At 34.8% G+C, this 7,500-nt stretch overlaps 1 protein-coding gene across 2 annotated transcripts in view; it reads right to left on the reverse strand.

Moving 5' to 3' along the window:
- The window catches only part of LOC137628704 (uncharacterized), a 39,500-nt gene that overhangs the window by 26,499 nt on the left and 5,501 nt on the right, over positions 1 to 7,500 (reverse strand). Inside the window, exon 1 of one of the 2 annotated variants that reach the window (XM_068359857.1) lies at positions 1 to 45. This exon is cut by the window's left edge and continues 112 nt beyond it. The exons of the other annotated variant lie outside the window; for it this stretch is intronic. The gene's annotated coding sequence lies outside the window, so the exon portion shown is untranslated. Of the gene's footprint in view, positions 46 to 7,500 lie in introns of those variants that run through there. 2 annotated transcript variants of the gene reach the window in all.

The raw sequence follows: 7,500 nt of genomic DNA on the forward strand, positions 1-7,500 counted from the left end.
ACACAATGACAACACGCAAGAAATACCCAGCTCGGGTCTACAGGATATTACGGCCCTGGCATTAGTGACGTCAATAAATTTCCTTTGGCATAATGAGGTGCGCTGCTTATCTTCTTTGTGAGCAACGCAACACACACACACACTATTGCTTATACTGGGCATGACTTAATCCTTTTTAAGAGCATTTGCGAAAGGCTTCAATCGCGTTAGTCGAATGCTAAGAGTATTTTTTTTTTCATCTTCAATGTATAATTTCTACAAATCTTGTTTATATAAAACGAAGACTTTATTGTGGAGTGAGGAAGAAATCCTGATTCTTCCTCCATCCTTCCTCCCTTCCTGGGTCTATACCACCCACCACATAGAGAACTTCTTCACCACAGTATTTCTTTTCTTATGCTATTTTCGTTCAAAAATCCCATACATAAAAACTGATGAATGATACTTAATTTCTTTAGTCATAAAGACCTAACTCATATCAATGAAAAACCTGAATAGTCTTTATATAAGCTAGTCTATGAAAAGAGAATTGGGAAATGTATTCAGAAACAGAAGGAATTAAAATACAATAGAAGCAAAATCACGTTGCTGTCTAATAAGATTTGTATGGGATGGCGATTATTAAGAAAATTGTAAGATGTATTTTCATCATGACTAGATGAATGGCTACTGAGAAATTGAATACAAACGGTAAAATGTCTTGTTTTGATGCTAATTTGACTTAGCAAAGCTTAAATGACAAAGTTACAGTGAGATTATGTTTTCTATAATGGGAAAAGCATGAAATCGTATGTACGACCACATGCGTCCGTTGTAAATGTTTACATTTTTCCCATTTACTCCTCTCTCCGTACAGAGGATGTAATCACAGTACATTCCTTATCACATACATAACAACATATCTTCTAACTTGTGGATGAGCCATTTGTGCACAAAACTTCCTCGGCGTGCGCTGTTTTGTAAACTGACATTGATTTATCAGTAGTGCGATGAACCCTCCTACACTCACTGCAATGATGTACGCAGTATGGTATTTCCTGGATATCAAAACCCATCGTTTTCAGTACCTCTCTCACACCTTCCTCCATTCTTTCCACAGGAACAAACCCTCTCAACAAAATCTAATCCATTTCTTCACACATTACCCTTTATACTACTTCAAAGTTTAACAATATTTTTCACCTTTTCAATTCTTCTTTGACTTACACCACACATTCTCTACTGAAATGTTGATAATAATAACTTCAGCTTCTTTTATTTCATTCACATTCATCATCCATACATAAATCAATACATAGATCTTTTCGAAGAGTGTTAGCTCAACAGTCCCTTCATAAATTCTCACCTTTTCTTCCATTAATGGTAAAAAATCCTACCTAATCTTCTCCACACAACAACTTACTACCTATCTTCGTGTATGTACCTCTACGTCAATGAACTTAAATGTCAGGATGCCTGAAAACTTTAAATCAATCAATCAATCGTTTATGTATTCTGTGACTCTCGCCTCTCAACATTCTATCATCCATTACAGGAGGTCCTCAACTTACAAACATTCAGATACAAACACAAATCCAACTGAAAATAACAGAGACAAGAGAAAGAAATACTGTAATAAGACAGTATCATATTTAGTACAGTAAGCAAAACGACATTTGTGATAACCTGATATCTATTCCATATGAAACCAAACTATTTGTTGACTTTTCTAGCTGGAAATCATAGGCATGGGATTCAGGTTAGACCTACCTTATGCCAAAATCTAAAAAATTTCGACTTGCAAACAATTCGACTCACAAACAGCTTCTTGGAACCAATTAAGTTTGCTAGTTGAGATCCTTCTGTATATCTATTACAAAAATTAACTGTATCTGTTCTTCCTCCATCCATATCATCAGTCATAGCTCCATCTTCCTCGTGTCTATTTGTCCTCAGAACTATATTTTTCCATACATTCATTCTGAACATTCTCCTTTTTCCAACACCCTCAAGCTTTTTTACTAGCTTTTGCAGTTTCTCTTTTTTGCTATCCCAAATTAGTGGGGTATCATGTACAAACATCAACCAACCTCTAATTATCACAACTAATTTTCTTATATCATAACTTCACATCTATATTTACTGTCCTTTTTCTAATTCCTTGAAATCAATCTATCGATAAGCAACTATAAAGAAATAACGCGCCCTTACCTCATGCGTAAATTTATAACGAACTAGCCACTCTACCATCAACATTTTCTAAAACACACTTCATTTGGGCATTAAAAATTTCGATATACCTCAACAACTTAATTCTTTTATTATTTTGTAAATTCTCAATGTCCTCGTCATTATCTCTATACCAATTCTACAAGGTTGTTTTAGGTTCATATATTCCATATACTGTACAGGTTTTCATATCAATCACTTGATTTACCCATTACCTTCCCTATCTAAATTTACACTATTATTATTATTATTATTATTATTATTATTATTATTATTATTATTATTATTAGCCAAGCTACAACCCTAGTTGGAAAAGCAAGATGCTATAAGCCCAAGGGCTCCAACAGGGAAAAATAGCCCAGTGAGGAAAGGAAATAAGGAAATAAATAAATGATGAAAACAGATTAACAATAAATCATTCTAAAAACAGTAATAACGTAAAAACAGATATGTCATATATAAACTATAAAAAGACTTATTTCAGCCTGTTCAACATAAAAACATTTGCAGCAACTTTGAACTTTTGAAGTGTTACTGATTCAACTACCCGGTTAGGAAGATCATTCTACAACTTGGTAACAGCTGGGATAAAACTTCTTGCCCTATCACACCATTTGTTATTTGTTTTTATTTTATCAGTAAAAATCCTACCTTACACCTTCCCTGGTATACTAAGCAATGTTATGCCACTATTGCATACAGTTGCCTCCATTGCCTGGTGTACTGTTTCTCTCCAAGATGTCAAATTCCTTTCTTTCCAATATTCCTGTCATATATCGGTCTGATACTTGAATATACCCACAATCCCTTTTATCCTCCAAAAGTTCAAGCTTGCAGCAAATTTTTTTATGTTGAACAGGCTGACATAAGTCTTTTTATAGTTCATATATGAAAGATCTGTGTTAATGCTGTTACTGTTCTTATAATGTCTTATTTATATTTGTTCATTACTTCTCATAGAGTTTATTTATTTCCTTATTTCCTTTCCTCACTGGGCTATTTTTCCCTGTTGGAGCCCTTGGGCTTACAGCATTCTGCTTTTCCAGCTAGAATTGTAGCTTAGCTATAGTCAATTCTTTTTAGTGAGGCAGATTTGCATCGACTCGCAGTGGTGTCCTTTTAGCTCTGAATAGTTTCCTAATAGCTGATTGGTCGGAAGTATTTTTGTCCGACCAATTAACTAATAGGAATATTTTACGAGCTAAAAGTGCACCCCTGCGAGTCGGTGCCATTCTGCCTCACCAAAAAGAATTGACTATAATAATAATAATAATAATAATAATAATAATAATACAACCTAACAATTTTAGCACAAATTGCTTAGTTAACTTAATTGTGCTATATTTGTCGTTATTTCAAATTGTGTTCACCCTTGCACCATTTCGTAATCCATACGTACTGTGCATAGCTAATCAGTTTCCGCCATATTGCTAAGTCTTAGCGGATATAGACATTCCGATCCTAATAAATTTTTTCCGGATTTTTTATTGTCTTACTCATGTAGTTCTCCTTTTTTAAAAACAGGAAAGGCATCAAACATGCGTTGAACTTTCTCTTCCATTCTTTTTCAAAAGGTCAAATTCAACAAGACAACGCTATAAAAGGCCGTATCGTCAGCAGAATGATTTAAACATTTTATGTTCAGTGGTATATTCATTATAAATATCCCAGTGTGATTTTTCTTCTAAAGATCTATTTTGATATTACTGTTCTTAAAATATTTTATTTCAATTGTTCGTTACTTCTGTTATGGTTTATTTATTTCATTGTTTTCTTTCCTCAATGGGTTTTTTTTCGCTGTTGGAGTCCTTTGCCTTATAGCATCCTGATTTTCCAATTAGGGTTGTAGCTTAGCTTGTAATAATAATAATAATAATAATAATAATAATAATAATAATAATAATAATAATAATAGAAATAATAATAATAACTAGAGGGGCACTCAGTAGAGCGCAGACCTCCACCGCGACAGCTTATTTCTCGACCTTCTGCCCGACTTTGACCTTTGACCTTAACATCTACTGTATTAATTGGCGTGGTGTTTCCATACACTCAAACATGAACTAAGTTTGAAGTAATCTGTGACAAAGATGTCCAAACTTATTATGTGAATTGGACATTTTGCTTGACCTTTGACCTTGAACCCTACAAAATTTAATTATTTCCAGCTGTTTACATTATATTTGATCCCTGCAAGTTTCATTATTCTACGATTAAGATTGTGGCCAGGAAGCTGTTCACAAACAAACACACGCGCGCACACACACACACACACACACACACACACACACAAACAAACACATAAACAGGGGAGGAAACATAACCTTCTTCCAACTTCGCTGACAGAGGTAATAATAATAATAATAATAATAATAATAATAATAATAATAATAATGATAATAATAATAATACAAGAAACAGGATATCCTCAGCACTAGAGAAATGAGAGCAAGAGCGAATTCTGTTATCAAAACCACAGGAAGAAGTTTTGTTGAGTCTTTTAAATGTGTATCATATTTCCGTTTCCTATAAAGATAATGCGTTCTGAATTTTAAACACTTCAAGGCGTTTTACAAAACATCGTTCAAACTTTTATTATCATTCACCTCTTTCTACATTCCCTATCGTGGTCGAAGTGCATTCAAGTTTTTTTTCTGGTCACGCTGAGCGGCATTGCCTGACGTATAACTACTCAATCTCTCCCCGTAGTCATACCTTGGTGATAGGGGTTACCCCGAGAGGTACACTCGGAAACCACAACTGCCGTGTGGTAGTTAGAAAAGGGAAGGGTTGAATGGCTTCCTTGCTAATAGGTAAGGTATTTCTGGAAAATCCTACTTAATATGCTGTGTTGCGTAAATAACATCTCTTAATACGTAGAACTGCACTAATAGAATGACATTTCAGGAAAAAAGTTATCTCAATGAATGTCAGAACCATCTCTATAAAGGGGATAAAGACCACATATTCATGAAGTAGTATAATGAACTCGGACTTTCAACGCTCATAGACGTCTATATACAGGATTTAAAAATGTGCTAAGTGAGCAAGAGAGAAGTTGTGGAATTATTCCACATTGTAGTGTCCTGAGATGAATAATAATTTCAAGGAAATTTTTTACCCTCACGACTAGGTGTGGTTTAGCCTTTGTAGTTTCCATTTATTTCAAATTCTTCTTTTATCTCATATTTTACTTGGTATTTAACTTTAAAGTAGATGAGGTTCCTTTACGAAGAATTGATTAGTTACTGTGGAATTGTCTATGTCTCTATTCTTATTTATGGAAACGGAACTTAAATATGTACTTCAACCAATATCCCGATGGAAAAGCGAAAGCATATTTTGAATTATAGATTGTGTTCCAATATTGTACGTTCTCCCGTTTATCCACGTTATTAAGATAAAGCTTTTTATTAGTCCCCTACGAAGGAGTATACCTAAAACATTGCTAGATTTATTACTTTGTTTACAAAAGAATCAATCGTCCAGATCAACTAACTATCCCATGATTTTAAGAAGCCGTTTAACACACAAGTTTCCGTGAATATTACTAAGAAATCAACCGTTACAAATCTATTGGGGGTTGTTGGTCACAACATAAGTCTGAAACTCATTTGTGTGTTCATCTCATTAATTCTTTATCGCTCAAGGTAACCTGTCCGTCTTGTTATATATACCATTTCAGGTGTTGTTATGTAAGAAAGAGTCCCTTCTCCTATTGCCCGGCCTTGCTCTCCTCTTCTTCCCTACTAGTGAGGTCACTAGTGTAATTTCGTTGGAATTTTTTGGGAATTTTGTAAACTATACATTTTTGGAATGCTTACAAGTCAAGGAATCTCATAAACAATGTTGCCAAAATTAATTAGGTCACCTTGGCGGCCATCTTGGATGTTGAAAATGGCCGACTTCTGAAATGCAATTTTCAATTGAGAGACTTCAGCACAGCTAAGTTTGGCTATTTTTTTCTTTAATTTGCTTTGTCATAATATAAATGTAGTCTTTAGATATGATTTAAAACATGAAGTAGCAGAAATTACAATTTTTAGGCCTTTTATTAAGGAACATTATGGTAATAAATGTGTTACAAAACCGAAAACTACTTGTTCCATGTTGGCATTATTTTAACATTAAGGGGGTCGGTTGTCTGATGCGCCCTCTCCAATGTCTTCGATCAAAGGGATCCTCTTGTAATCTTTACTATACCTGCCATTCTTCTTATTTCATCATTTTCCGATCTTTCAAACAGTGATATTTCCATTTCATTTCTGTTCTCTCAAGCTTTGTTTCCTCTTTTCGTCTTAAAGCCCAAGTTAATGATCCATACATTAATACTGGTCTTATTATTGTGCCATAGATCGTGACTTTCACCTTGATTGGCCTTTTCCTATCATATACCACTCCTGCTACCTCCCTCCACTTCCTCCAGGCTGCTTTTATCCTATTCTCAAGTTCAGCCTCACATCCTCCCTCTTGATTTACAGTAGATCCCAAGTATCTAAACCGTTTCACTTGTTTTATAACTGCACCTCTACTTTCATGTATGGCTATCCTGTCCCTATCTTCCTTACTTGCCTTATTTGTCAAGTAATCATATTAAAAATTTAAAGAGGTCGCTTGAAGTGGATTTTTCTCTGTCTCCGTTTTCTACCATTCTTTTTATCCTCCCCTATATAATAAAGAGCTATGTGTCTGGCTATAGCCTATATACAAATATATTTCTTTCCTGTCACGCTAACGGCTTGGTCAGACGTATGACTGCTCGGTCTCTCCCCGTTTCTCGGGTAGTGGGGAGAGGAGTAGTCATACCTTGCTGATAGGGAAGTAACCCCTAGAGTTTACACTCGGAAACCATTATCTCCAACAAATTGCTGAAACTGCCTAGTTGTAGTTAGGAAAGGGGGAGGGAGTGGGAATGGTTGAATCTGTGTGTGTGTGTATGTGTGTGTGTGTTTGCTTGCGCGTGTACGTGTATAACTCCGTTTTCAGTCTTGGAATTCTATCCAATTATTATTTTGTATTAAAAGTGTACAAGTGGCATTTTTTTTTTTAAGTTTTCATACCGTATGTACTGTATGAAGGATCTATTTTAATGTTGTTACTGTTCTTGAAATATTTTGGTTTGAATGTTCATTAATTCTCTTGTAGTTTATTTATTTCCTTGTTTTCCTTCCTCATTGGGCTATTTTTCCCCGTTGGAGCCCTTGAGCTTATAGCATCCTGCTTTTCCAACTGAGGTTATAGCTTAGCTTGTACTACTACTACTACTACTACTACTACTACTACTACTACTAC

This window comes from Palaemon carinicauda, chromosome 2 (genome assembly GCF_036898095.1).
Source record: "Palaemon carinicauda isolate YSFRI2023 chromosome 2, ASM3689809v2, whole genome shotgun sequence".
Taxonomy (NCBI): domain Eukaryota; kingdom Metazoa; phylum Arthropoda; class Malacostraca; order Decapoda; family Palaemonidae; genus Palaemon; species Palaemon carinicauda.